The sequence below is a fragment of the Melanerpes formicivorus genome, unplaced genomic scaffold, assembly GCF_026170545.1.
Source record: "Melanerpes formicivorus ecotype bairdi unplaced genomic scaffold, bMelFor1.0.p_v2 SCAF_21, whole genome shotgun sequence".
Taxonomy (NCBI): domain Eukaryota; kingdom Metazoa; phylum Chordata; class Aves; order Piciformes; family Picidae; genus Melanerpes; species Melanerpes formicivorus.
In genome coordinates, this window is record NW_027142373.1 from 5,191,307 (window position 1) to 5,214,659 (window position 23,353).

General features: G+C 42.5%; 1 protein-coding gene across 3 annotated transcripts in view; it reads left to right on the forward strand.

Moving 5' to 3' along the window:
* Positions 1 to 15,850: 15,850 nt before the first annotated feature.
* Positions 15,851 to 23,353, forward strand: part of KCNJ16 (potassium inwardly rectifying channel subfamily J member 16) — a 35,959-nt gene continuing 28,456 nt past the window's right edge. For 2 of the 3 annotated variants that reach the window (XM_068151172.1, XM_068151171.1), the window contains exon 1: positions 15,858 to 15,920. The gene's annotated coding sequence lies outside the window, so the exon portion shown is untranslated. Of the gene's footprint in view, positions 15,921 to 23,353 lie in introns of all 3 variants that reach the window. The other variant, XM_068151173.1, reaches the window with a different exon arrangement.

Genomic DNA, 23,353 nt, shown 5'->3' on the forward strand with positions numbered 1-23,353 from the left:
TGCAGGTAACACATGGTGTATTTGAGAGCTCTAACATGCACGAGAGAGCATGAAGAATTTTGTGCCAAGTCCCACCATGCTGAAGCTGCACACAGCAATGTTGTGCTCTTTACAGGCAGTTGCTGAGAAGTTAAACCAGAAACTGTGTGGCAGGATAAGAGAGTCGAGACTTGGGGATCTGGAAAGGTGAATGGGAATTGCAACAGCAAGGACTAAGAAACCTAACTGAAACATATGAACAAGTCACAGGCATGAGAGAACATTGAGTAAAGAGGCAGAGGTTTAAATAGCTTTCTACTTGCCCCTCCAAGAGCCCATTTGGTAGAGAGAGTTTGCTAATACCATGTGAAGGGTCACTCAGGAGTGGTTTCTAGCACCTGCACCTAATTAAAAAAAGTATAATTATTCTTAGCTTGGCTTTTATTTTTTCCTCCTCTGTAATTTGTCTTGTGTTTCATAAGAAGTGATTCTCACTTTCCAAACCTGCCCCTCTTGTTGAAGGCTTCCTGTTCAGAGTTGATTGATAAGTGAATGCATTTTCCAGATATACTTTATTGGTTTTCCTCCTTTCCTTCCTTATTTCTGAAAAAGAAGCAGTGAGGGGGATGAAATGATCTGTAAGCTCAGCACAAAAGCAGAGCTTTATTGAATGATAAGAGCAGCCTCAAGGGGCCTCCAGGTAAAAGTAGCACAATTAGCAAAATATCATATTGCCATATGATATTATGCTCCTGCTCCATCACCACCATCTTTGCACCCAGCCCAGGGCCAGAGGCAAGACCTTCACCAGCCAAGATACCACACAGAAGAGCTCAGCCCCAGTAAGGAGGCCCAGCCAGCACCCAGAGATGATATTGGAGTAGTAATCAATACTGTTCCTAACAACCGGGGGGCCACCAGGCCCCCCGGCCTTTGTTGTCACCACCACCATCACCCAGTGTGCACCATGGGGACTTACCGGTGATGAGAGGAGGATCCCTCAGCCCAGATGGGCTCAGCTTGGGACTTCTGCCTTTCCTGGGGGGGATTAAAAAGGGGAGTGGGTGGGGAGGGCCAAGTGGACACACCTGGGGTGGGAGGAGACTCCAACAGAGCCCAGGTGCTTTGAGGGGAAAAAGGGGGTGGGTGAGGGACTTCAAGGGTGTCAGGTAATGATAGGAGTAGGGGGAATGGAAAAAAAATAGAAATGGGTAGATTCAGATTGGATGTTAGGAAGAAATTCTTCATGAGGGTGGTGAGACACTGGAACTGATTGTCCAGGGAGGTGGTAGAAACCTCATTCATCCCTGGGAGTTTTTAAGGCCAGGCTGGATGTGGGTCTTACTTACATCTGAGCTGAACAAAGTGGTATCATGTAGTACATGACACATCTTCTACTCCAGCTGCCTCTAGCCCTTTATGCACTCCACACAGTGAGGCTTTATGAAGAGCTGGAAAGATCTCCTGAATGGTTGGATGGGTCAGATGGAAAATTCTGAATATTATCACCTTGGGGATGTGTCTTTGTATTGGTGTTTTAGGTGAAGGATACTTATGAATTTAAGCCTTTGGCTCATCAGTGGGAAGGCTCCATGTGCCCATCCACTTGGGTATGTCTGTATACCAAATGTTTATACACTCAGACCAACAGGGAACAAACTGAGGGCTAAACCAAGAATCAATAGCACTTGATGAAGCACTAAAACCAGGTAACTGCTTGCTAGAGTCCAACAGAGGCCTGTGTGGGTGATTAGGGGATCGGAGCATCTCTTGTATGAGGAGGGGCTGAGAGACTTGGGGCTGCTTAGCCTGCAAAAGAGAAGATCGATAGGGGATGTTATTAGTCCTCATTAATAGCTAAAGGGTGTAGGTTGTGAGGATGGGGCTGGGCTCTTTTCAGTGGTGGTCAGTGATAGGACAAGGGGCAGCAGGTACAAACTGGAACGCAGGAAATTTCACTTGAGCCTAAGGAGAAACTTCTTAACTTGGACATGATCCTAGGCAACCTGATCTAGGCAAAACTGTGTTAGCAGAACTAGAGGCCCCAGAGGTCCCTTCCAAACCCTATCATTCTTTGATTCTATGATTGTCTTTACCCATAGATTGCAGTCTGAGCAGAAGCTCTGCCTCTTTGAAACTGATGCAAAATCTCACAATTTTTGTCCCAAAACCTGGGTCTGGTGCTTGCCACATCACATATAGCTCTACAGGTTATCTTGAAGGTCTTGAACTTTTAGGCCACCAAGTCTTTCTGATTTGATTTCTCCTCTTAACATGGATAATACAGAATACTACAGTTGTTCCAGAGAAGTGCTCAACTCCTCCAGGCTTCAAGAACAACTGGAGGCTTTATCTGGCTAACTGACTGGTCAAACACTTTTTTTGCATTTTCAAGTAGCTTTTCTCTGAGCATTGTCCACCAGGCTACTGGGAATGTGTGAGCACAGATCTGGTAAAAAGGAGACAACTTACAGAAAACCTTCCTAAGGAGAATGCTGTGTCTGTTGATCAGTGGATCTTGCTGATGTCTGCAGGCTGGATAGTACCACTGCAGCTTCCCAAGAACTTTAGAATTTGCTCTCTCCTTTTTTTTTCCACTGTCAACTGGCCAAATATTCCAAACATTTTCCTTTAACAAATGTGTCCTTGTGGGGGAAAGTCCATTGGTAACAGAGTAGTTGCATCTTGTCAGGACCAGACTTTAATGGCTGTTTGAATTTTAACTATTATTTGCTAACTATTCCTGTTCAAGTCAACTAAGACTGTAATAAAAGCCATTAAATACCAAGTAACTGGCCTCAGTGTAGCTGCAGGGAATAACACTGAGTATGATCTGAATTTATCCACTGCAAAGCAAAGACTCTGACCCTCACAGACTTTTTGGAAATGGAAACTTGTGTTGGTTTTTTTGATTTTTTTCTTTTTTTCAGAGGGGATTGTCTAGAAGAATAAAAGCACTCTGCCCCAGGGAAGGCCAAGCACAGTCTGAAGGTAACAGGACATGTAATCCATTTTCCCTTTTACAGGGTGAATGAAGACACTGTAAGATATCTGGCCCTGATTTGCCAATATATATGGGACAATGCAAGCTGGGGAACTGTCAGTGGAAAAGCACAGTGTGCAGGACAGCTAACACAAAGCATTGCTGCACTGCAAGCAGGGGAACTGCCAGTGCAGGTGAGTCAGACTGAGCTCTGCATTCTTTTGTTCTTTTACTCTGATTGCTATTTCGTGAGCTCTGGAAAGCCTGCACAACATAGTATCATAGTATCATAGTATCATTCAGAGTTGGAAGGGACCACAAGGATCATCTAGTTCCAACCCCCCTGCCATAGGCAGGGACACCCCACACTAGATCAGGCTGGACAGAGCCTCATCCAGCCTGGGCTTAAACACCTCCAGGGACAGGGCCTCGACCACCTCCCTGGACAACCCATTCCAGGGTTTCACCACTCTCATGGTGAACATGTGAAGCATCATTCTGGTCCTCTCCCCAGTTAAACAGCAGGGAATGGGCAGAGGAGAAGAGAGAAGGGTTAGGAATGGAAGTGGTTACCTGTGGCCAGATGAAGCCCTGACTGTGTAACATCAACGAACACCAGCAAAAGGCCTCCAGGACATCTTCCACAGGTCAAAGGGGATGGCTACTGTTCTCCCATCTCAATAAGGAGAGCACAAACCATCCCCAACTACAGCATTGTCTGGCTGTAACCTGAGGCTGGAAGAAGAGGAGGTACATCGTGTCCATCTCTTGAGCCAGTGTTCTGAGTGCAGGCATTGCATCGCACGTCAAGGGAAAATATGACACAACCCCTTGAGAGATTTATCCTTTACACTCTTCATGGGTTTTCTGCAAAGACCTGGAGATAAAAATTGATGCTGGCAGCATTTTCACTTACACAACAAAGCTGATTATAAGCCCTTTAAGGTGGTTAGACCTAATAAATAAAAATCTGTAAAAGCTAAAAAGAGAAAAGTTAAAAGTGTGAACCTTAATCTGAAAAAGCAGATAGGATTTAGATATAAAGTAGCAAATGCAACTAAAATAGTGAGTGCAAGAAAGAAGGAAGGTAGGAGAATGGTTAAAATAATTAAAATTTCCCGGTTATTTACTTATGGTCCAATCAAAATCTATTGAAGAAAACAGAAAGCCTCAGAGGGCTTTGCAATAAGCTGTTAAGACATTTGCACATCTTAAATGATTGCTGGATGTAACCAGTGCACTGAGCCTGGAGTAAAGAATGGAGAATTAAAAATAAGCAACACATTAGCTCAAATGGGAGCATAACAGAGGTCTCACAAAGCAATTTTCCATGCAAAGCCTTTAACTCACACAAACAACAACAAAAAAAGGACCAGTCCAAAACAAAACCCAGCCCTCACAAGTGATGTTCAAAACAATGCTTGGCGAGAAAGATGAGCTTTACACCATGTTCCAAATGTGAGCAAACTCCACAGCTGGAGACACTAATCTGAAAATGTTCACTGCGTGAACCGATCGCTGCGGAGATCAGGGAGAAATGCATTTCCCTGAAGAGCAATAACATATTGGCAAGGTGCACCACAGAAATGCTTCACCTTTCTGAACCAGCAAGTGTTGCTGGTGGCTGGATAACAGACTTAACAGCCCATGAGGTATCAGCTGTTGGGAAGCTATCAATGCAATATTGAAGGCGGCCCAGGAAAAATGGTATTTAGCTGAAAGGGCTTTATAGGTCATCCTCTAGAAATAGCTTATAGTGGCTTCACTAACAAGTAACTCAAAGCTGAGAGTATTACTCACAACATTTTGCCCACTATCACAAGTAAATCACAGCACACACTTTGAATTCAAGGTCACAGAACCACGGAATGTTAGGGGTCGGGAGGGAAGGAAGGAAGGGTTGGAAGGAAAGAGCATCGAATCCAAAGTCCCTGCCTGAGCAGGATCACCTAGAACAGGTCACACAGGAGGGCATTGAGGCAGGTTTTGAATTTCTCCAGAGAAGGGAACTCAACAACCTCTCTGGGCAGCCTGTTCCAGGGCTCTGTCACCCTTACAGACAAAAAGGTTTTTCCTTATGTTCATGTGGAACATTGCCCCTTATGCTATTGCTGGACATCACTGAGAAGACTACAACTCTTTGGCTTCTTTCCTTCAACCAGTTCACAATCCATCTCACTACCCAATCATCCATACCACAGTTTATCTGCAAGGATGTTGTGTGAGACAGTGTCAAATGCTTTCCTGAGACGCTTAATTAAGATGGTTAATTAAAAGCCGGCAGCACATGGGGCAGCAAGGTTGAGTTCCCCTCTCTGGATTAAATTGCTTGTACAGAGCTGGCTCTCCCATTCACCATAAAGCAAAGTGCTGTGTGATTTCACAGGGTTGAAAATCCCCCATTAATATAGGTTAAGACTTAAAACTGCTCACAGAGTGCTTGGATCATGTCTGTGTTTGAGTGAAATGTGCTGGTTGTCACCAAGGCCCAGGAAAGCATGTAGAATGCAGCTAATCACAGCTGTCCAGCAGTGGTTTTCACAGGATGGTATTACAGTGCCTGAGCTACAAGACTAATTTGCTTCTAAATATGTTCTTTTCTTTTCCTTTTTTTTTAAATTTTATTAGAATCAGCTCAAGGCTTTGCATGGTTTCAGTGATGTTTAATGGGGATTAGTTTGAAGTGAAAATGTGTTTTCCATTTGTCTGAGAAAGACACAACAGGGAACAGAGCCCTGGAGATTATTGAGAGTTTTTGGGTGGTTCTGGGAGGCCAAAGACCGAACAACTTCAGATTTCAGTGGAGTGTAATAATCCCTTAGAAATGCACAGTTTGGCGTGTCTTATTGTGCAATTATGGGATGGAAATTGTGGTGTAATTCTGACCTGTGGATTATTCACTGTGTATCATTAACACAGGTATGGCATGATTGTTAAGCTGTCAGGCAGCACCAGCTGCATCTGGAGCTACCTACACAATGATTTCCACTCCTATTGTCTCTGCTCCGTTACTCTTACTCAGTTTAACAAGAGTTTAACTGTACAGTAGTAAATAATGGATCTAGTAAAGCTTAGTCCCTGATTCATGGATAATGAGTCAGTCATTTTGCCCACCGCAGGGTGTTTATCCAGCTAATGAGTGGCACAACGAAGTGCAGTTTCAGGGCTCAAAGAGGTTGCACTGTGCATTGTTTTTCTTTATTCAGTGGTGTCTGTGCATATGGCAGACTGAAATCTTTGTGCTTATTCAATGACTTGCCAACATAGGAACATGCTGGCTTGTTTCCTATTGCTTATTTTATTTATTCACTTACACTTGGTTACTAAAACAAACATTTTCCTTGGCTGCACATCATTGCTCTGTGTGCTGCTGGAGGTACATGAAGGCTGCTTAGCAGCCCAGCATTTCTGCCTGCACCCTCCCTGAACACCAGCTTCAGCTGTCAGCACCTTGAGTGGCAGCTCAAATATGTCAGAGAGACATTACTGCATGACAGGTCTGAATCTTTCTAGAGAACCTTCCCACCATGACTGTGTAACACCTCATTGCCCTGTGAGAAACATTTTGTACCTGCCGGGGATGCAGCATCCCTGTGATCCTCAACCATCCCTTGGATTTTTGCATTTGGCGAGGCAGATCACTTTATTGGCCCTGAGAGGTACACAATATCACTTCTATTGTTTCTTTCCCTGATCCCAGCTATTTTCTAGCTGTGTTTCTTGGGACAGGTTTGAATGCTGTTAGTGACCTTGTGAAAACACCGTCTTCATTATTAAAACCAGGTCATAAATCCCCCTGGGCACAATGAAATGCCTCACCTGCAATTCTTCAAATAGTTTCCACTGCTATTAATTCTTTTAGGTGTATGAGGTCTTGCACATGTCTGTTCACTAAATAGATATCATCTGGAGCTAGCTGAATATAAGATTTTGGCGTCTAATCGCCTGCTCCACAGAACACCTAACCTAGAAGTATTATTTGTGGCTTTATCAATGAACCCAATTCTTGATTTCCTGGGATAGCTCATCTGGAGGGAGGAAACCCAGCTTCAAACAGGAAGCTGAACTTTTCTAAAGTTCACTGGTGTTGGAGGTCAAGCTTTAGTTCAGCTCATTACAGAGACAGATGTTAAATTCAGATTAGGAGTTACATTTTGGGAAAGTTTAAGAGGTTTTGGGATCTGTGGTTTTGGCCTAACCCACTCCTTAATCAAAAACGACGTCCCTGGGCAACAGTCTTCAGCTCTCTCCTACCTCTCAGAAATATGCATTCGAGATGTACAGAAGCTATTTCAATCTCAATGAGGAAATTCAGGTCATGCTTGCTTATTCCCATAATACAGTTGAATAATCTCCAGCTCACAAGAAAACTGTTTTCCCCACCCACATTTCATTATTTTACTTTTTTTTTTGCCTCTGTCTTTTACAACCTTATGGGTGTGTTCTGTTTTGATAAGAAAAACAGTTTATGATTGTCAAGCCAAACACGTTTGGTTCCAAAGAAAAATTTAAATGAGGACTTTTAGTAAGTTTCTCAGCCATGACTTCTACCAGAGCGGTGGTTACTATAAATGCTGGGTTATAAATGTGCTCTTTCAGACAATATTTTGGTTTGGGTTGGTTTTAATTACTTTTATTAGAAACACAATGACTAAAGCAATGCTAAATTTAGAAAGCAGCTTCTTCAAATCTCTGCAAGAGAAACTGTTGTACTCTCACTCAGTGACACCAGTTTTGGTTTTTGTGTATGCCATACAATGGTCTGAAAAAGTCCTGCTGTACCCTGTGTGTCATAGATGTTGGTATCGAGCTTGGCCTATAGAACTACTTTGACAGGTGTCCCTGAAAAACACGACTCTCTGTGCTTTCACTTAGATGAATTCTCTGGTCTGGGAATGGTGACTGAACTCCTTGTACAGAGAGCCAGGAGCTGACTGCAGAGAAGGGCACCAAGATGGGGACTGCTGCAGAAAGCCAGCGTGTGAAGAAGTGGCAGCGCTGCCTCAGTGCTCTGCTGTCCTCAGCCACCTGCGGTTAGAGGAAAGTTACTGGGCTGTGCTACACCCTTGTTTGAAAAACAATCAAACCTTCAGAGAACAGCCAATTTACAAGATCATATTACAGTCACACCTACCAACCTGATTATCCTGATGTATTATGTAAACAGCATTTAGGAATACTTAGAAAAATGACTGTAGCTACAAAATGTAACCTTTTCAGAGCAGGTAAATATCATTTGCATTTTTATGTGTAGGTGAACACATTGCAGTCATGTGAAACCTGGAACTGACCCCAGGCTTCAGGCCTGGTTTCCAGTCTGCCTTTACTCTGCACAGAAAAGGAATTTACTTATATACAGAATTTTCCATCCACTATGTGTGCCAAAAGATTAGAAAAACAAATCAGAAGAATGCAGGTGAAAGAGAAAGGAAGTATCCCAACATGTCTTTGCAAAAAGATGAAAGTATTTAGTTCTTGGTAATATTATATAAAAATAAGAATATCAGATTGGACAGTGAAGTGAACAGCAATAATGATTTTTGAGCTGGAGGCACTGATTTATAAAATTAAAATAGAATTATTAGTCATACATGCTTTGTTTTCCCAATATAACCTCAGTATTGGGAAGTGAGAGCTCAGTGGGGTATATGAAACACAGCTACAACCACTGGGATGCAGTCAAGGAATGTAAGGCCCTAGGTAGCAGAGAAAAACTTTCTGAAACTGCTACTTCTTAGGCTGAAACAGCCTGCAAAGAGAAATAAAGAGGACACATCTCTCAGAACATTTGGACTGAGCTTAACCAAAGCACCAGAAAGTGCAGCGCAGAGAACAGTCCTGGCTTGGTAGGGGAGCTGATGGGATTAGCAAAGAGGTCTTTCCTAGGACTGCCGAGGGCCTGCTGTGGGGCTTCAGGGATATTTTTGTCTTCTATGACAACTGTTTGATGAACAACTCTATTATTTCCCAGTTGTCGATGAATGAGAAGAAAGAGTTTCCTGCAGAGTAAAATCTTTCCTCCAAGGTGAAGAATCAATCGGAGACAAATACCAGTGTCACATTCCAGTGCTTTTCTCCTTATTGTGCTTGGCATGTTGCTTCCTCTGTCCTACACTGCAATTGGTCCATACCAGGACAGAACCAGCCTGTTCTGTCTAATAAAATTTTATTGCGTTGCTTTTCAAAATAACAATTCCTATACTGGCACTTTGAAAGCCAGGAAGGCACACAGGCAAGAAAAAACATGCCTACAACTCATTAAGGCTACTAGAATAGCTGCATAAAAGGATCTGACAATGCAGCACTGTTTGTCATTCCAGTTTCATTCCACTAATTGTTCTTTTTATTATTTTTTTTTTGTTTTGGTGTTTTAAATGAAGAACTCTCACCCCAAAATAGACTGTTTCCATAAAAAAAAAGCACAAAGATTAAATTGGAAATAGAAGTAATTAAGTCTCATTATCTGTACAGTCTTGCCAATTTTTTCTTCTTCTTCTTCTTTTTTTTTTCCAGTGACCTTCTCAAATTCTTTATTTTTTTTTTTTTTTGGTGTGTGTCAGTTGTGTTCTCTTAAATTCTGCTGGAAAGAGGGGAAAGGACGAAGGAAAGTGATCAAACCACCATGTTCTCTGGCATTACAATATTGACAAGCTGATCGTATTCCGAGCTGTCAGTAATTCCTACACAGATTCAAACCCTGGAAAAATCACTCTGTCACTGATGGTGATGCTGTTTATATTGCACCTCTTCAAACCCTGACTTCAGAATAAAAACAAAAACATAAAGAAAATCTATTGCAACCCAGTCAGAAATTTCCTTTGCCTTAAGATGCTGGAACTTCCCACAATGGCTCTGTTTTTGGTTATGGTAGCAAAATGGTTTCTCTCATTGGCCTCACATCAGTGCCTTAAATCTCAGTGCACAGACTGGCAGCCCTTGCCTTGGCACCTGCCAGCATGAGTCACAGAATTTTAGAATCATAGAGTCATTTTGGTTGGAAGAGACCTTTAAGATCATCAGGTTCAACTGTTAAACCAGCGCTGCCAGATCAGCACTAAACCATGTCCCTCAGCACCACATCCACACACCATGCAATGCTGCAGGATTGGGGCAGGTTGGCTGGAAAGCTGCCAGACAGAAAAGGGCCTGAGGTTGTTGGCTGATGTTAGCTGAATATGAGCCAGCTTGTGCCCAGGTGGCCAAGAAAGCCGACAGACATTCAGGCTTGTATCAGCAATAGTGTGGCCAGCAGGACCAGGGCAGTGACTGGCCCCATGTACTCAGCAATGGTGAGGCCACACCTTGAATATTGGGTTCAATTTTTGGCCCCTAACTCTAAGAAGGGCGTTGAGGTGTTGGAATATGTCCAGAGAAGAGCAGTGAAGCTGGTGAAGGGTGTAGAACACAAGTGTTATGAGAAGTGGCTGAGGGAACTGGGGTTGTTCAGCCTGGAGAAAAAGAGGCTGAGGGCAGACCTTCTGGCTGTCTATGGCTCCCTGAAAGGAGGTTCATGTGAGGTTTCTGTCACCTTTCATATTTTATTATTTTTTTGCAAAGAGGAAGTTCTGCCATGAGAAAAGTGAAACTCTGAGTACACTAAACATCACACTTTAAACCCTTGTCTGAACTTTACCTCTCCCTGAGCACAGGTGGGAGGTGACCCTGTGGCCCTCTCACTGACTGATTGAGGCAACAACAGAGCCCAGACGGCTCCCAGCTGCTACCCCAGGCTTGGCTTTGAAGCCCATCTGAGGGCTGCTTTGCCCTCACACAGCCTTTGCTTTTGATGTTTCTGTGCACTCTACCCCTATCTTTCCCCTTAGTGCTGTCAGCAGCCCCCCTGGGCCCTCGGTGCCCACTCTGCAGGAGTCCACAGGGCTGCACTGCCAGCCCCATCATTTACAATGGCCTGTGTGGTGCTGCTGTGTGGGGCTGAGGGGCTGTGGCAGGCCCGATCTGGGGGTTTCAGAGATAAAAGGGGGATAAAGAGCGTGTTTGGTGAGGAAGGTCAGTGTCAGGGGCACATCTGGGTTGTGCATTGTCAAGTCAGAGAATTAACAAGATGTAAAATATGAACTAACTGAATCCCTCACAGTGGGGGATCCACAGGATCGGAGACTTCCCTTGAAGCATCCACTGAGAAATAAAGCCTGTGCCCATGGGCAAGCTGTACTGGGGCTTGCTCACTCTTACGGGGTCAGGGTCCCTTTCAGAAAGTGTTCACTGAGAACAATTACATTTCCCCTTCTGTTGTTGTTGTTATTGTGTTTTTTCGTTTGTTTTCCATGGTGCCCATCACGGCAGGTTCCAGTTCCCCCTCAAGAGCACTTAGATTTCCAGTTCAGATATCTACCAGTTGAGAGAATAGAAAGACTGGTCCAGGAACACAGAAGTCTATCTACAAGCTCCCATGAAACACTTGAACCTGAAGGAGAGTAGTGTCATGCACCAGAAGGGTCTGCAATTTTATCCTGGAAATGCTGCAAAGCAAAGCAAATTACACTTTCTGGGATTATTACTTCACTTTATAAATACTGTTACATCTTTCTGATCTTCTCACTTTCTCTCACAACCTTGGAAGCCCAAGGAAAGGTCCTTGGTTGAGAATGGGAAAAAATTATTCTAAAATGGTTGCAAATGAACTTATTAATATGGAGAAAAAAAACCAACAAACCCAAAACACACATCTCCATTTAATTTCCTTTGTTTGCAGCAAGGTAAGTCCATCCTTCCCCTGTTACATCCTGCAACAATGGAAGTCACACTCTAGAATTTCTTCTTCTGCCCTTTAGATGAGTAGGAATGAACCTAACGCGTCCTTGGCTCTCGCACACGTTGCTGAAGCAGAGTCACCCACATAAAGCTAACAGCAATTCCAGCCTGTGTGAGTCCCTTTAGCAACCACCACACCCGAAGGGCTTGAAAAAAAGGTGGGTCATTGCCAGGCACAGCCCATTACACACACTTAAAGGTTGGTGCATAGTCAGTGCACATTGATCCTCGAGGCAGAAGCTCCTATTTAGGCCATGCATCTCCACAGCATCTGTACTTGCAGACGGTGACAAACAAGCCACCATCAGGCTGGTGGTATCGACTGCTTTTGTATTATCTCATTCTGTGCACACTTTGTTTGCCTGTCTTATTCTGCTAATGCTGAAAAGAATTCAATTTTAAAAGGGAAAAAATGGGAAAGAAAAGCATAGTGCCACTGAGTCCTAAGAGTGCCATTGAGTCCCTAACTCGTTCCCCAGCTGTTTGCTCCGAGGCACTGGGGAGTTATAAATAGCTGGAAGCAAGAATGCAGAGCAGTGGTATATACATTTTATAAATGGGGCTCTGAGCAATGTCCTTGTTTCAGGACCCATGAAGTCAATAATGGCCTAGAATCTACCTCCATGTGCAGGTTATTATAACATGGAATAATAATAAAAGCATTCCTGGATTTTCACAAGTTCAAGCCATAAAGAGAAGGGAAATTATATCTACTTTTTATAGATTTTATTGTAACTCCTCTTAGAGAAGCGAAGGAAGGAGCAATGTTGGCCATCTTTGGCTAAAGAAGAAAAAGAATAAGAGGGAAAATAGAGACAGCAAAGATTTGATTCTAACTTCGGTTCTTCTGGCAACTTTCAGTCTTAACAGTGCAGTCAGTCAGTAGTAACAGTCATGTAAGCAAGTCAGTGTCTGTGCTCGTGGCTTCCAGTTATAAACAGCTCTTCAAAGAAAGGAATCAGTGGCAGACCCACTGTTGACTATCATGCACTATTTGCCAGTGCAAGCAATGTTTCTTCATTGTTTCCAAGGACAATTATTGTTGGCCATTCTACCAGAAAATTGGAAACATGCAATTAATAGTAAATGTTTGGTATATTATGGTCTAGAAAAAAAAAAACAACAAACCACCCAACCATTATATGGGACTGTGTACAAGGATTTATGGATACATCTCCTGCTATTCCATTGAGGAACAGTAGCCTGAACCCAAAAAAATTGTGTATCACAAGATCTGTATGAGTATAAAAATAGTTTATCTGAAATGTCCTTGTTGGATTGCATTTTAGTTGATTTTACTTATCTTTTTCTGAATGAAGTAGAATTACATTAACTGACATCGTTTGTGGTCTCTGCACTCCAGTTTTCTAGATATTATATGAGACCAAGTACTCTAAAACAGAGTGGGATTGTGGAGTTGTGTAAGATCCTGTTAAACAAAAGTTAAATCCCTCTTAGAAGTGTTTAGAAGTAGATGGTAGGTGACATCTTTCATCAGATACATGACAGATGCTCTGTCCTTGCTGTAGCTCACCCTGCCACTGCCACTCTTGACTGGTTGAACTGGAACAACTTGAACAGGAACAGCTGCAAGAGGATCATGGAACTATGTGAACAGAGTTTCTGTAGCAGGCTATTGTCTTCACTCCTGTTGATTTCTAAGGAACTTCTGAGCTGTAACTTGAAGTTGAGTGGCAGCTGAAGTAGATAGTAAGTAAGAAAAGAAGGACCAAGGCTAAGAAGAAACATAGCATGCTGTAGTCATCAGGCAGAACAAATGGTGATTGGTTCAAATCAAGAAGAACCAAGGCAAATAAGATAGCAAACAGGCAGCTGTGCCAGTTCCAAGTGGTATTTTGCACAGGCTACTGATACTCCAGCTTGTGTGATGGACCCATTCCTCTACTGGCAAAGAAGATGTTGTTTTTTCTACTCCAAGATGATCTTATTTTCATTCTTATCTCATGTGTATTGTCACCTCCTGCTTTGTAGTGCTGCAGACTTCTCTTTGCTACAAGCATGAAGCTTCACTCAGCAGTGTGTGGTAATTAAGCCCTTTGAGGGTCATGCATATTTTGATTATTACTTGTTTTATAGTCCAAAGTTTGCCCACATGAGATGTGGTCTTGCATTCCATGTGGGACTGAAATGAGGGTCAACACATTCCTTCAGAACCCCAAATATTAAATAGGCATTAATTTGTTTGGAGCTTTGCACATTTTAGATGAGCATAAATCAAGATGTAAATGTCCTCCATATGTTGGAAAGCTAAACTGAGGCCCTGACTCTGAAGTGATAAAAAGTGGTGGCTGCAACAGAAAAGGATTAAATTATTTGCTTAGCATTTACGTAATGTACAAATGCACCTTGTCTGTGTTAGAGCAAGCAAAGTAATGGTTGGTTTTCCACCAGCAAGGACTGTGAATTTTAGCTGTATTCCCTTCTGGGATCCTGAAGTTCTCAGGTTCAGGCTTACACAACAGCAAAGTCTAAATGCAGACCAGTTTTTCATCCATTAAATGGAAGTTAAATAAGGCTTGACTGAAGTAGACAAAACAAGAAGATACGTAGACTAACTGGAAACATCAAGATTTGAAAATTACCTGATAGGAAAAGGGAGGGGAGAGGGATCAAAGACGTCCCAGGGAATGAAAAATTCCTTCACAGTGCTTCCTGTTCTCTCTGTTATGCTAACCAAGGTAGGATTAAGTTTCAGCTGCCAAAAGAAATAACATTTGTAGATTTTTTTTGGTCTAGGGAAGTGGGATAGAAAGATTTAAGGCAGCTTTTTCCAAAGTGTTTGCTTTTTGTCAAGCAGTCAAGTCCAGTTATTGTTATTAATTTGTATTACAGAAGTACCAAGCTGCGACTGGATTTCCATTGTATTAGGTGCTGTACAAATATCCAGTCAGAGACTGCTCTTACCTCCAAGAGCCCATAGTCTAAATAGACCAGACAGACAAAGGGCATTTTGCCCTAAGTTGTACAGCTGCTTAGCAGTTGAGCTCATCTATCATGAGTCATAGCTTGGTACCTTAGCTACTGGAGTAAATTTCTGCAGAACAGCACTGTCCTTAGAAGAAATGACCCTCATTTTTCTATACAAACACAAGATCATGTGAGATTGGTTCAGCAAAACCAAGATTAACATGAGTTAGCGTAACTGACTCCTGTTGGTGGCTGACTATTTGAGTTGGAGATGCCTCATGTGACCTTGCACCAGCTCACTCCTCTGATTAGTCCTTATGGTTTGCTGTTGGTTTTCATCACAGGTTCATTTCACAGAAAAGATTCTGAAATGGGCAGAGTGTCAGTGTAGGAGCTGCATTCTGGTCTCTTCCTAAACTTGTGTGTTGCAGAGCCATACCTCAAAATTCAGACAGCCTAAAATCATCACTAAGTGCCAGAATTATCTTCAAATGCCTAAATGAACAGCCTGAACATAATGCTGTGGAAAAACAGTCACTTTCTGAAAGTTCCTGAAGCAGCAGAGTTTCCAAGCAGGGAAGAAGGCTACATTCCACCCTCACCAACTGCCTAGCACAAACTGACATGTAATGCTGCCTGCTCTGTGACTCCAATAGAAAACAGGGTTGCACTTCTTGTGTAGACTGGGAGTCTTTGCCTTATCCTTATGCTAATATAAGAAAAAAAAAAAAAAAAGACTTTCTGTAGAAGAAAGAATAAAACAAACAAAATGGAACATGAGTATAAACTTGAAGCAGTTTATTCTAAAATGATAACAGTGGGTAACTCAAAATCCTATCCCATGTGTAAATATTTGAAGTACAATTTGAATTGTAAAAGGTTTTTCTTACACGAGAGAATTTCTTGGGGTTTTTTGTTTTTTGTTTTTTGTTTCTGTTTTAAATCCAAGCCTAAATGTGCCTAGGTGACTTCAGCTTTCTGCTGTGCATGTCTGAGCTGCAGACAGGGAGGTATCTGGGCAAGCAGCGGATCCGCCATCCCCTGTTTCTCAAGAAGCCAGCAGTTAGCAAAGCACCCCTCTGAGTTTTTTCACAAGAACAAACTGGAGTAAATGTTTAACTTAAGTCTTTCGAGTCTATGGCTTCTACCTTTCTTTATTATTAACCCAACTGCTGTTTTTCTTTACAGTTGCCCTGCTGCTGGCACACAAGAAACAAAGGAACCTTGAAATAACTTCCTCATGGAGGCATGAGCAAAGGTAAAGTACCTTTTGTATTGTTTCTGTACCTATACATGGGAAAGCAGTTGCATATTTCTGTGTTCTGCTTATCTGGTAGGGCAGAACAACCTGCTTAATTGAATCTTTTAAAGTCTAAATCATGAAATAGATCCAGCTAATTTCATCCTAATTAAACACAAACTATAAATAGAATCTATGTACATAGTATAAGAGTTTAGACAGTGAATTTGCTTGGATAGTCATGTATCTACTGACACACATACACACAAATTTCCACTGATCTTTTCTTTACACCAGTATTCTTATTTTGATTATTACTGTCTTCCTCCTGATTTTTTTTTTCTGCACTACTTGTGTCTGAAAAGGTTTGCCTCTTCTTCTCCCTGAGGAGAGTCAGGAATGGTCTATGAACATCTGAATTTATATCAGTCCTTGTGCTAAACTCCCTCAAACCAGCCCTACCATTTGTTTTACTTTCATCCTGCACCCTTGTTTGTTTCTTTTTTTTCCCCCTCTACTTCTGGGTAAGCTCTGAATTCTAAAAGAAAGCTCCTTGATGAGGCAGGTGCCCATCAGCACAGTGCAAGAGTGGGTAGGACACTTGTCTCACCGTTGTTCTGGTTCCTGTGTCAATACGGTGTGAATACTTGTTTTATAATGACGATAAATTTCTGTGTGTGCTATGTGGTGACTCAAAATTGGTTTGCAGAGAGGACTCACTCAAAGGTTATTTATTTATTTTTTTTAATATTCTGTGACATGGCAAATGGTATCATCACATCATCAAACTTTAGCTAAAGTAATGCATGAGAGGCAATGTGAGTCAAAATCAAGAGTGGAAGTTAAAACAAGTACTTAGAGACATTCAGAAAGCAGCTGTTCATTGTGATATATAATTACATATGAGATTAATATTACACATGTTTAGAAACAACATTTTAATGGAAATTAGTAAAATTAGAACAAATTTTTTCCTGTTTCCAGATGCTCCAAATACTGTTTTACTCCATCAGTAAATCCTATAAGTTAGGTGTGATCTCCATCTAAGATCAAGTCTCATCCCAAATACAGTCTTTGGGAACACCTGGGTGAATTCTCCTCTTCGTACTTTCCGTGTGTGTTGCCTTGTGAGCATGAGTGTGTCCAAAACTATTGAGTGCCACTGGAGAGGAGATTTCTAAAGGCACTGCAGCTACACTGTTTGCATTTTGATTTATATTACAGCAGCATTTGCAACATGGTATGTGCCGCCCTCAGAGTAAACAGTTCCTTTACATCATATTTGATCTGCATGGGCAATCAAAGTATTTAGCCTATAAATACTTAGTAAACTGTGAACAAAGGTTTGCAGTCACATTAGGAAATGTGAAAGTGTCATGATCACTGAGCACTGTGAAGATGCACCATCTTCATAGTTCTTGAGAAGAAACTATAATTAGCTGTAGTAGGGCTAAGGAGAGGGAAGAGTGAGGAGTAGTTCACACATGTCTGATTCTTGAAAGCTTGTTAGACTAAGAAAACGACTCTGATATTCCATGTTTTTATCAAATCCAGCTGTTTATTTAGATCTAAAGATCATTGGCACCATAAGCAAGGGATGATAGCGCGGCTGACAAATAGTTCCAAAGCATCTATCACATATAGCTGGATTCTGTCACTTTACTCCCACTGAAGAATACTGAAATAACTGGGAGTATCGGTAGAATAAATCAGTGGGCATTGGAATGATGTCAGAATACAGGCCCATGTGACTGACAATCTGAATCATAAGACAGGAAAAGTATGAATTTGAAGAGACTGACAGCTTGGTTATGAAGTAAGCAGGAAGTCAGTTGTGAAACTTTGAACCTGTTTCTACAGTGACCAAATTCAGACTTTGCAATTTGCTCAAAGATTAAGATTTAAACAGGCAAGGAAAACACAACAAAACACAAACCTCTTCTCACAAAGGATGGTAGAATTGGCAAGTTGATAAAGAACCTTGTGTTTGTTCAAAGGTGATCTAGGTCAGCAGAGGACAAATGTACCTTCTTTTTTTTTGTCAGGAGTTTAATGTTTCTTAAGGGTCCACAGCTTTCTCCATATCCTGAGCATTTTTTTCCCCCCAATCTGGCAATTCTACAAAGCATACGTTGGACTTGAAAAGTATTTGCCTGGTTTGTTCTGGGTGCTACGAAATGCAAATAAAGATGCTGGCATCAAAAGGGGATGGAGTGCTTTGAAGATGAAGGGCTTGACAAAAAGCCAAGGAAGCAATGGACCAGTGAGAACTGGAATTCCCATAGGACTGAAAGGACACTATGCCTGTTGGTGAAAGCAAACACACATCAGAGAGGAACCAGGAGGGATCTTTGCTTTCTCCTGGCTAACTGTTGAGCTTGATAGAACTGCCTCTATTCATCTTCACAATTGAAGCGGTTAAAGAAAGAACTGGATAAGGAACTTATTTTAGAGCAGAAGGTGGCAGATGAGAAATGGCTGAATTCTGTATTGCCTATATTAAAAGCAGACAACCTCCTTGTGCCTGAGTTAACTTTAGGCTCTGCTTCAAGAATCCCAGCCCAACAGGACTTTGAGACATGAAGGGGTTTTGGTTCACTGCTTGGTTGGGTTTTAGTCTGAATTTTTTGTTGTTTGGTTTGGTTTTTTCGGTTGATTGTTTTCTTCAGAGCATTTTTTGGGGTGCAATGCTAGGAGCCAGTTCCAAAAAACATAGGATAGGATAGGATAGGATAGGATAGGATAGGATAGGATAGGATAGGATAGGATAGGATAGGATAGGATAGGATAGGATAGGATAGGATAGGATGTCACTTTATCATGCTTCAGAGACATATAAATAGAAATCAAAGAACTGTCATTTTCCAGTACTGCTTTCCCAACCAGACTCAGTGGCATTATTTTGTCAGTAAAGAGACTTCATTTTCTTAGAGAAAAAAAGTGCAAAAGCAGCAACTGCTTTTTGTGCCTCACTTCAGCTCTTACCATGCTCCTTATCGCCTGTCTAACTCCACAACAGGAGACTCAATTGGCCAGCAGCCATGTGCGGTGTCAAGTGTTAAAACACAGTGCAGTCAGAGAAATAAAAATAACACTATCCCATGATATGATCAGAGTATCTTTTTCAGTATCTAATGATGTTAAAATAAATGCAATTATGTTGCTTTTCATTTTTTCTCCCCCTTTAAAGTCAGTAAATTCCAAAAGAGGATTTGCCCCTTTTCTACAATGTGCTTAAAGACTTAGAGTGCACGATCAAATGCAGATTTACTAGGGGTATGAGTGGTTGGCATACGGCATTTGTTGCTTAGAGCTGCTCAGAGTCTTTCTGTTATGGTCAAGGAGGTTTTTTTTTTTCATCTTAATCAGTATTTGTGAGACCATATGTGGCCTTGCATTTCCCAGGGCTCTTTTTCTTATTATACAGAAAAAGTGATGCGCACTCTACTAGAAAAAGTGAATTGGAGAAAATATCACACAAACATGTCTAGTGAAAGGTTTTTGCTTCTTTGTATCAACACAGTCAGTGAAACGCCTTCCACTGTCTTCAGTGGATGTTAGATCAAATCGCAATCTCTCTCTAACTCTCCCCCTCTGCTGGCAATTCAGTCCTTGCTGTGCTGTTGGAGCTGTGTAGGATCTCTGAGCTTTGCAAACAAATCCTTTAAGATGTCATGTAGCAGCTCTCCTCATTTGAGTCAAAGGATGAAGCACCTAAGAAAACTCTAGGGTGGTGGAAAGCAGGAAAAGTAATAGAAGTTGGGGAAGAACAGGTAGATTCTGCAGTCCAAGCTATATCTGTTTACTTTTTATTATAATTGGAACCAAGCACACAGACTCTGTGTGATAACACATGGCCAAGAAGATAATGTTTCTGGTTCAAACATAAGGAGTAAGCATTTAGTAAGGGCACCTTAGACTTTTGCCATACTTCAGCTGACAACCCACATCAATTTCCACCACTAAGCCAACAAAGAATTCTATTATTCTTCTATTTTGAAACACAGAATAAATAACACAGAAACCAGTGGCTGCAGATAAGATTATTTCACACGCTTGTGAAAGCCACTGCAGTCTACAGGATATACAACATTGGTGCAGTCTGTGCTCTGTGCTGTAAGGCATTATAGATCTTCAGAATCATCCTTTAATGCACTGTTAGGCTGTGCTGTCATTCAGTGAGACCCTGACAGCCTGAAGAGTTGGGTGAAAGGGAACCTAGTGAAGTTCTACCATGGCAGTTATAGGGCCCTGTGCCTGGGGGAATAGTAACCCTCTGCACCAGCACAGGTCAGGGGCTGATCTGCTGGAAAGCAGCTCCACAAAGAAGGACCTGGGCAAAAAGCTCACCATGAGCCAGCAATGTGCTCCTCTGTATAAGAATGCCAATGGTCTCCTGGTGCACATTAAGAAGAGTATGGCCAGCAGGTCTAGGAAGGTTTACCTCCTCCTCTACTCTGCTAGTGAGGCCACAACTGGAATATTGTGTCCAGTTCTGGGCTCCTCAATTTAAGAGGGGCAGGGAACTACTGGAGAGAGTCCAGTGGAGGCTACAAAGATGCTGAGGGGAGTGGAACATTTCTGTGAGGATGAAAGGGTGAGAGACCTGGGACTGTTGAGCCTGGAGAAGAGCATCCTGAAATGGGATCTTTTCAATGCTCAGCAAGAGCTAAAGTATCCATGGGGAGCAAGAGGGTGGGGCCGAGTTATTTTTCAGTGGTGCCCAACATCAGGACAAGGGGCAACGGACACAAACTAGAACCCAGGAGGTTCCATCTGAGAGTGAAGAAAAACTTTTTTGCTGTGTGGATGCTGGAGCCCTGGACCAGGCTGCTGAGAGAGGCTGTGGAGTCTCCTTATGTGAAGAGATTCCAAATCCACACGGGCATTGCAATCCTGGCTAACCTGCTCTTGGTAACCCCTGATTTAGCAGAGGGGGTTGCACTAGATGATCTCCAGAGGTCCCTTCCAACCCCCACCTTGCTGGGATTCTGTGTAATGTGCAGGGAGCGCTGGTTGTATCTACATGTTTAGCTCCTGTGCGCATCTGTTGTGAGAAGGGTTTGTCTGTCAGGAATGTTTTCCTACTCTTTTCTTACAACCCTTCTTGATGAAGATATTATTATTATTATTATTATTATTATTATTATTATTATTATTATTATTATTATTATAATTCTTAATCTGCTCTGCACAATTCTTTGCTTCATTCAGCACAAAAGCCTGAAAATTGCCAAATGTAAGTGACAAACTCCATTGGAGGAAGAGAAATCAAGTCCTTTCAGTAAACTTTTCCACCAGTGTTTAGAAATTTCCTCTCTCCATAGAAGCAGAGGCATTTCTTCTCGATGTTTCTTCTGGCCAGCTCTGAATGTGTTTTAAATATATAACAGAGAAGAGTGGGATGCTATGGAGGTCCTGGTTTTGAGCAGAAACTCTGATGGAAAAAATCTCACCTGAAAATAAGTGTACCAAATATTTTTGGAGTCACAAGAGGCTATTAAATTCCCAGGTATTTGCTCAATTCTAAAGACAGCTGTTTCCTCCAGACCCAACCAGCAGCCATGAACCACCATGGAACGGGCTAAGTTTATTTAGTTGGTAGGCAGATTATTTTGCAGGAGTGGAGTATGAATCACTCAGCTGAAAATGAAATTACTACTGTTCAAGAGAATGGCAGAGATGTATGCCTTGGCCAAACGAAGTTCTAACCTTCATTAATCCAAGTGTTGGCTTCATCTAAATTGCCAGATTGGATCCGCAGATTCTATGGCTGCTTAGTTTTCTTCTGGCATAATTATATGTGCAGAGACATTTTTATTCTCTTTATTTATTTTTTTTTTTTTTGAGACAAGGAGAAAGCACAATCAATATTTGACTGAAAATAGGTTTTTAGATAATATTTTGTGTTAACAGAGAGAAACACCACCCCCCCCCCCCCCGAAAACCAACCCCCCCCAAAACCACCAACACCCAAACCAAGCCACTTTTATTTTTTTTTGCTATATTCTCCCAGTGCTGCTGAAAGGTCTTGCTGAGACAATATTCAGAGAAAATATTTGCTTGTTTGGGACTCTGGCACCGTTTCAAAATTCAGACACTTTCACCTTGTCTTTTGTTCCTAGCTCAAATTCAGAAAATCCTCTCAGGTTAATTTGTTTTCCAGTACAAAATCATCTGAAACCTAAAACTAGACAAAGGCGTTTTCTTCTTTTCTTTCCTCTCTGCCTCAGAAGAATGAGATAATCTCGAGTGCAGGGACGTGCTCTCAGGTTGAAGGTTTTAAATCACAGCTGGAGCAGTGCTAAAGCCTGGAACCCATCCCGTCACGGAGCCCGGGACGCTTCCTCAATGGCCTTCTCGGTGGCTTCTCCTCCATCCCGCCCAAGGCTGAGCTGGTCCCGGCTGGAGGAATACCATCCCCCCTCTCCCCCCCGCGACCCGACGTGTCCCGGGACCCAGCCGCTGCCGCCGGCCGTGGTGCTGAAGGGATAGCGCCTGCCCCGGCCCCCCCCTCCCCCCCGCTGCCGGCACAGCCCAGCCCGCCCTGGCCCCCGGTAGCCAGCCCGGTCCCCCGGCCGCCGCGTCGTCCGCTTCCCGATGACAGCTCCGTGCTCGTCTCGGGGCCGCTTCTGGTGTTTCCGAGTAATTTTGAGACAAAGGAGGCGATGTCACAATGCTTCTGTGGCACTTTCTGGGAGGAAAAGTCGTTCAAAATAGCATTTCTGCCCCAAAGCTTCATCTACTGTAGAGTCATAGGGTCGATTTGGTTGTAAAAGACCTTTAAGATCGTTAATTCCAATCATTAACCCACCACTGCCATGCCACCACCAAACCATGTCCCTCAGCACCACATCTCTGTGGCTTTGAAACCCCTTCAGGGATGGGGACTCTTGAAAGCCTGTTCCAGGACTTCACAACCATTTTGGGAAAGAAATTTTTCCTAATGTCCAACCTAAACCTTCTCTGTTGAAACTTGAGGTGGTTTCCTCTTGTCCTATTGTTTGTTACCTGGGAAAAGAGACTGACTCCCACCTCAGTCCAGCCTACTTTTAGGGAGTTGTAGAGAGCAATGAGGTCTCCCTTGAGCCTTCTTTTCTCCAGTCTGAACAACCCCAGATCCTTCAGCCACTCTTCATAAGCCTTGTGCTCTAGACACTTCACCAGCTTTGGTGCTCTTATTTGGACATGCTCCAGCATCTCAATGTCTATGGGCAACATCCACCATGCTCTGTGAAGCTTAATTTCTCTTCCCTATTAACAGTTACTTAGATTTTAAATATTGTAGTGCTTAATGCCCCCAGTAATGGTCTGTTGTGCTGCTTTACCATCAGAGAGCAAAGAATTGGGCTCCAGCCTGAATTACCTACAGCTTAATTAGGTCTGACACACATTCCTCCTGGTTCTAAACTGCTGCAGGGGGATGTTAGATGTTGTTAAACAGCTGCTGG